The following is a 7,311-nucleotide window of genomic DNA, read 5'->3' on the forward strand; positions in this document are numbered from 1 at the left end:
ACTGATAGTTAATCAAATTTCGTAATAACCAATTTCAAAAAATTATAAAAATAGCTTTGAAGTTGAAATAAAATAAAGCTTATTTAAAATAAATAAATTATGACCAGCAATCAAATCCAAGAGGTACATTTCTACCTATTTGGGACACGTCATCTGGATAAACCTGGGACCTAGTGTTGATCCTTACAATGAGACTAGAAATCAACATCTCTCACTTAAAACATCGATGCGTTATTCAGTCTTAAGTATCATCAACGAGATAACTCCAATCTTTATTTTCAAATTCACAAAGAATATTAACATGAGATCATAGTTTAATAAAAATACTCTGGTCCTATGTTTCTTATTAATAATAAAGTATGACTAAGTGATATGAATTTTGAAAGTACACCAAAAAGCATTACATATAGTTGGGAACCGTCCATACCAGTATTCAGGCCTCATCACTTAAGCAATAAGTGATTGTTTCACTCAGTAGAGTAAACAAAATATGCTTATTAGTTTGTTAGTTGTATGAGACTAATTACAACTTGGCTTAATAATGTAAAACACAAACATCACAAATTGCTGGAAAACTATCAGTACTGATATTGAAGTTTGGAATAACAGTCTCACGAACTCTACTTCTGATTTAAGTCACTGAAATGTTTGAGTAGGGAAAACCCTGACTGCGTTCCAAAATGTTCTAATATATTTCAAAGAAAAGATTATTACCTTCTAAAATTTGAACAAATCAATTCACGTCATTTCGCGTGAGTCTAAGTGGTAACACTATTTCTACGAACGTTCGTTGGGGCTTGAAAAAATGGGCTTAAAAAATTTAGCCTATAAGATATACACATAAACGAAATTTGATACAAAATACGCATTTAAAATCAAGAACTTCTCAAATATCTCCTGGGCAAAATCGCTTTACACTAATCAGAAACCTTACTGATAAAGATAACTTCTAACACTACAATGGTTGTCATTATCATACAAGACTATAACAGCAACTAACTGATACCCCAACAACTTGAGTTTCTATAAATTACACTAAACTTTTATGTTTCAAGTAGAATAGATAGGTTGTGGCTAGCAAGAGAATCCAGAACTCACGTTTCATCCTATTAGATACTCATCGACTGGACTTATATGTCCCCCTCTCAGTGCTAAGGTTCATATCAAGATAAAAATAAAATAATGTGTACTTATTTATTTTTAACTTTCAGTGACTTATTGAATAAATGTGTTTACTTTTTTATTGTTATAGTTGCTTTCATTTTCATCTCAGTAGAATTCAATCATTATTTTCATTTATATAAATATAGGAAAACAAATTACTAATCTAACTGTATTATTTTTAATTATATATTAAACTCATAAGTTGTCTTTTATTAAAAGGCAAGTTGAAAAAAAGGAAACACCAATCAATTTTATTCATTGTCATTGTTGACTTACTGAATCGATAAACTTGTTAAGGTTAATAAATACTGATTAACAGTTATTTTTCTTATTTCTTTTATATTTCTTACGGAATCTTCCACTCTTTTTTAAACAATTATCTTTTTTTCTCGAAGTAATTCGATTGAATGATTAATTAAGTATTGATTTTTTATTTATCCTTTATTAGATTTATTGGGATGAAAACTTAGTTCGATGGGTTTGATGCATAAAGTATTTGAGTAGTAATAATAGTAGTAGTAAGATAATCCATACGATGTTAAGTGGTTTTAAGTCAGTTGTAAAACAATTGTAAATTTTTGCTGCTTTATTAAGACTGTTACGATTCGAATAAAATATGCACTAACACTAGGTTCCACCTTGGTTATTATTTCATGAGAGAAACTAGATAATTAAACTTACTGGACAAGTAACGATATCCATACTTAGTGAAATAGTGCTGACTAACTCACTACACTAAACTAATACATTTAGAACTATTAGAAGTTTTATAAGTATAAATAACTCAATAGCTTCTTTAAAAATCTAACTTTCATAACGTTTCGTTTATATCGTTCTAAAATCTAATATCTTTTTCACTTAATGTCACACAAGCATTCTCTCATCACTCATCATCCTATTCAAACAAAATCTAAATTATATCGAATGCTTTATTATTACTGAAGAAATATTTTTATCATTTTATTATTATTATTTATTTATTTAGTTAACAAGACAGGACAATCTGAACGAAAGACAATCATTACCTTCAATAATAAAAATGATGTGATAATAATAATATTATTAATAGTTTTATTCGACACTATGAACTTTAACACAGTAAATAATCCTCAGTACCAACTGTACAAGATTACTGCAAATGTTTCTTTAGTATACATTAAAATTAAAATTGTTCAAATATATCTCGGAAATATTTTTAAGAATCAGTATCTTTCAACCTGATTTAATCATCAACGTTTCCTACCAGTTCAGCTACTACAACTATTTTTCCATTTAACATATAGAATGTGCTTGAATTGCATAATATTTTTTCTATGTGTTTTAAAGGATAGGTAAAAATGAAAATATGTCAGTGTTTCTGTTTAATTCTTCCAGTAACTAGTATTTTTAAAATTTATAACCCCTCTATAACAATTTGTAAGTAGACACGGTTACCACTTATTATGATTTAGTCCGAATAGATCTGAAAAAGGTGGGTTACTTCTATTACTGGTATGGTTGGGAAATGGGTTCCCCAAGCGCTCAAACGGGCTGCCATGTACACAAAAGTTTTGGTTTGAATTCTAGTTATAACTCTGAGTACATTGCATTTGATGATGATCAATATAGAACTCAGGATACAAGATTTCTACAGCTTTATTGCCCAAAACTGAATTAGAACTGATACTTTAAGTGGCATGTCCCAGTTTCAGGTCTAAGTAAAATGCAAAAATATTTCCTGTTGTTCGATTAGGTTTACTTGACAAATCCTAGGATGAGCAAGACAGTTATTCTAAAATTTAGCATCTATCAGTTACCAATCGAAAATAGGATTACAGGTGACAGTGAGACATTCATGGAAGAACATGATGTACGGATTGGCGTTCATTAACGTGGTTCCAAAATAATAAAACTCCATAAATAAAAAAATAACTAAATAAAAGAAGATCCTATGCAAATATATTTTTGAATTTACAGGCACTGAACATTAATTACAATCACAGTAAAAGATTACTTTTATTTGCAGGACTACCGTGGAGCTGTTCCTCCATAAAACTGATAAGAAGTGAAATGTTTGCTCAAAAGAGGTGAAAAGATATATGGAGAGAGTGGCAAAAATATTTGACAACTGAGAGTTATTTTGATCAAACCACTTTACTTGACAAAATTCATATCAGCTAATTCGATTCACTACATCACACTAGGTTTCAAAACAGTTGGCACCATACATCTAACAGTTCAACGTCTCTTCAAATTCGAAAACTTCTAAATTACAATTTGCCTATAGGTCAATTTATTGTACTGATTTAGCACAATTACAAGGATCCTTTATATATAACTATATGATGGCTTACTCTGAGGAACTACAATAGCATTAAGTGTGTTTGGGAAGCTGAGATGATTTGCCTTCTGGTAAGGCAATTAAGACACCATTCTTGAGTAGATGTAATCACTTTAAAATCTAAAATCAACTGTTTTACCGATTTTAAAATATCAGAAATGTCACCGTATTTTGTTCTCTATATTTGACAGATATAAAGTGAATTTTATTAAGGAACGTTTTGAAATAACTACGACTGTAAGATAGTGTAGCGAAAATGTCCATTAAAAAACAAGAAATCACTCTCAAAAGCTGTTCAAACATAAACATGAATGTACGTTAACTACAGAACAAAGGGTATTTTGCTAGTTTATTTTTAAAAGAATACTTCACTCTAAGTCTGTCACTTAAAAATTCAGATGCTCTGTCAAAGCCTCCTCCTTTTTAATAATTAAAATTCTGTACTGCTGTTAAATAAAAACTTTGACCAGTAAATATTTTATTTTACCAAATGACGAATAAAGTGTCGGCAACTTTAGCATACATGTTTTTGTCAAAGACGGCGACATTTTTACCCAGGTGTTTAAACTCAGTTTTAGATACCCCTGTCTTTCAGCCAACGTCCACTTCAATCGCTATTTTTAAAAACTTATGTGTTTTGAAAGTAATTCAAATTAAAATATAAAAAGTCAAATGTTATCATACAGATAAAGCAGACAATAATTAAAGTTTGATTGAGTGTACAAAATACCCATTAAAATGCTCTTTGATATGACTAACGTTTAGCCATTTGCTTGATAACAATTAAACAAAGGCTACGGAGTGAAAAAAGGTTAATTAGTGCAACGTCAGGCGTTTTAACAGAAGTATATTCAACTCGTAAAGTTGGTTTGCATTACAATTTTACTCTCAAAATATGTGGCAAATAAGACGTATTTTGAGTGACTACTGATACAACAGAATTTCAGTCATAAACTTCGCTACTTTTGGTGATATCTTCTGTGAAGAGGTTTTGCTTAAAACCTTTCTGACTACTATCTCTAGTCAAAACAATAACGCACCAAAAGTAAAACATATAAATGGATTTCTCTAACTAAATTATTTACTTCATGATCGAGTATTAAAGCTGCAGATAGTAAAAAAGAACACACACACAGCGCTAGTATAATATGAAACTAATTACTGTTCTTAACAAATACCGAGATGATAATCTTTACTGCTGGTCTCAGATCAGTGCAAATATGTTGCTTTAGAACACCTAATTGATATAAGTTTTGAAAACTTTTGTAACCTATGACGTTGTTTTTTTTGAAAGTTTACAAGTTTTTCCCCAATTTGAGAACGATTTTAGCCAATTATAATAACGAAACTTACTAAGATATTTTGAGTGTTATTTGATGCAATACGTTTCGATATGGACAGACCGAAAAATTCACAAGGTTTCTGGTTTACTAAAAGTAAAGAGTTTTTAGACATTACCTCATATTCTCGTTGGTAAGTTTATATCACTCAGATTATTCGAATGACGTAAGAAGCACACAAATTAGGCTTTTAACCCCAAAATGACCATTCAGCTTTCAGTAACCAATAAACTATCGTACACTTCAAAGGAGGCATTAAAAGCAAGAGATGTTTCATAAAGTTTTGTTTGAGTCAACAATTTTCTGTAGAAACAATCAAGCGGATACAGTGAAGAAAAACTAGAATTAATGTAGTATATTGATCAATACTATCACATTTTAGTGGGATGATTTAGATGTTTGGTTTATTATAGCAGCTTAAGAGATCCATTAAATAAAAGAGTATTGGTATGTCACTAAGTATTAGCTTGCCAAATGTATGAAAACCCAGTTTTTCATTAAAATTGCAATATCTGATATAAATAAGGTTTATTTCGAAATGAAAGCGTTATTCAAAGCTAAGAAGAAAACATAAAACAAATAGAACGTTCACAGAAAGTGAAACGATAAGCTACTCCAACAAATTGTACAATTATTTAGCAAAAAGCGAGGGAAGTTATTCAAAGCAAGTAAATATACCTTATCAGATACCAAAGAACTGAGTTTTTAGACTAATAAGGAGAGCCAACAAAGAATAACTTGTTGATCGTAAAGCGGTCACTGATATTGCTGGATCTTGTTGAGTAGAAGTTGATCACTGAGCTAACAAACAAACTAGTCAGGGAGGATGTATATATACTGCACCGCTATTAATTCCTAGGGAGATTTATGTTAAAATTCGGCATCCCTGTGACATCTATACTACCTGATGATTCCTATGTACTTGATTGCGCTTTTATTACGAATTTCAGATATGATACGTTCATGTGTTCTCATCTAGCTCTACTTGCCTTACATTGTACCATTTCGGAATTTTCAGTTAACACACTGATTTAAATACTACCAATTATCATGATCCTGCCAGTTTAAGACCTATTTTAAGTCATCTACTCGTTGTATTTGTCACACGAAGATAAAAATCATATGCTGTTTTAATACATATAGCCAGATTTTAAATTTAGTTTTGTAGTTCAACAGCTTTCCTTATGCAATGTGAAACAGGAATGTAAACCTACAATGTATCATTTGAAAAAGGCCCAAAACTCAGTATGATGCTAGCAGTGTTCAACGTGCTCTTTTCTTCCTACACTAATCCAAACTATCACTTAGTTGTTTCATACGACTTAATGAACTAGATGAGAAAAATGAAACAAATATTTAGGTATTTATATTTGCGGTTTGTTGGATGATCCGTTTTCAGAAAAAAACTAAAACGTTTTTCATAGCACTACCTTGATTTTTGGTTATGACGTAAATTAACATAAATGAAGCTTAGTGAAAGATATGTGTCTTACTGAAGTTGAAATCCATTGTATAAATTTAAGTCTTCAAGTCAGTGATTGGACGTGCACAAAACATGAATATGCCTTGAATTTAAAATATATTTTGCAAATTATACCGAATGTACTCACTATCAATTTCTGTATCTTCTTCAGTTTTTATTAATATATGACCAGCAACATCATCTCGAGGCTCAAAAACTCCGAGTTCATTCTCTATGTTTATCTCAATTTTAAGTGACATAGGACTCTCATATCCCATAGCTATAAATAGCTTGAATCACAGTTCATTGTGTTTAAATCCATGCAACCAAACCACGAAATCCTAATAGTAATTTTAAATTTAGTGTATCTTTGTTTCACATTCACTGTTAATAAACTGGTATAAATAAACAAATTTTGGAATGCGGGATGACTGCCTATCATTCATCAAAAAATCACTTTAAGCTTCAAACCTTTCAAAGATTAATCTGTCTATTGGGGATATCAACTATTCACTGGAACACATAACATATAAGTTTAAGTCAATAACTAAAGTAGTGACTGAGACTCAGCGTCATGAGTATTTTCCCAAAAATCCATTCAGCTGATAGTGAATGTTGAGCATTCTTTGGAAGACTCATTGGAAGATAACATAATCGTCTGTAGATGCCGTGAATTCCTCCGTTCGTAGACTGAATTTATACGAAGTCCATGCAGGTGAGGGATAGCAATTTAGAGCATCAGTCATTAGCTAGGGTAAGATATATGGGGCATTTCCACCCCTAATTCGCTACAACATGAATGAATATTTTAGAGCAGCATGCCAAACAACTAACTTATTTTTGTACTTGCTCTAAACCAGTGATGTTTCTATTGTGATAGAGGGACTCTGAAGGTAATTTCATAAGGAAAGGTGTGAGGTGAGTATTAAGGCTGATTTTTGATGATCTGAGGTTAACGCCGCTTACGTTTCGGGCTCCATATCAAAGTACGCTAAGAAAGATTAGTGAGCATATTCTCTTTTAGC

At 31.0% G+C, this 7,311-nt stretch overlaps 1 protein-coding gene across 1 annotated transcript in view; it reads right to left on the reverse strand.

The window, feature by feature from the left end:
- The window catches only part of MS3_00002725 (uncharacterized protein), a gene marked incomplete at its 3' end in the record, with an annotated part of 59,435 nt that extends 52,437 nt beyond the window's left edge, over window positions 1–6,998 (reverse strand). Inside the window, exon 1 of the mRNA XM_051210343.1 lies at window positions 6,435–6,998. The remainder of the gene's footprint in view (window positions 1–6,434) is intronic.
- Between the last annotated feature and the right edge of the window lie 313 nt (window positions 6,999–7,311).

This window comes from Schistosoma haematobium, chromosome ZW (genome assembly GCF_000699445.3).
Source record: "Schistosoma haematobium chromosome ZW, whole genome shotgun sequence".
NCBI lineage: Eukaryota > Metazoa > Platyhelminthes > Trematoda > Strigeidida > Schistosomatidae > Schistosoma > Schistosoma haematobium.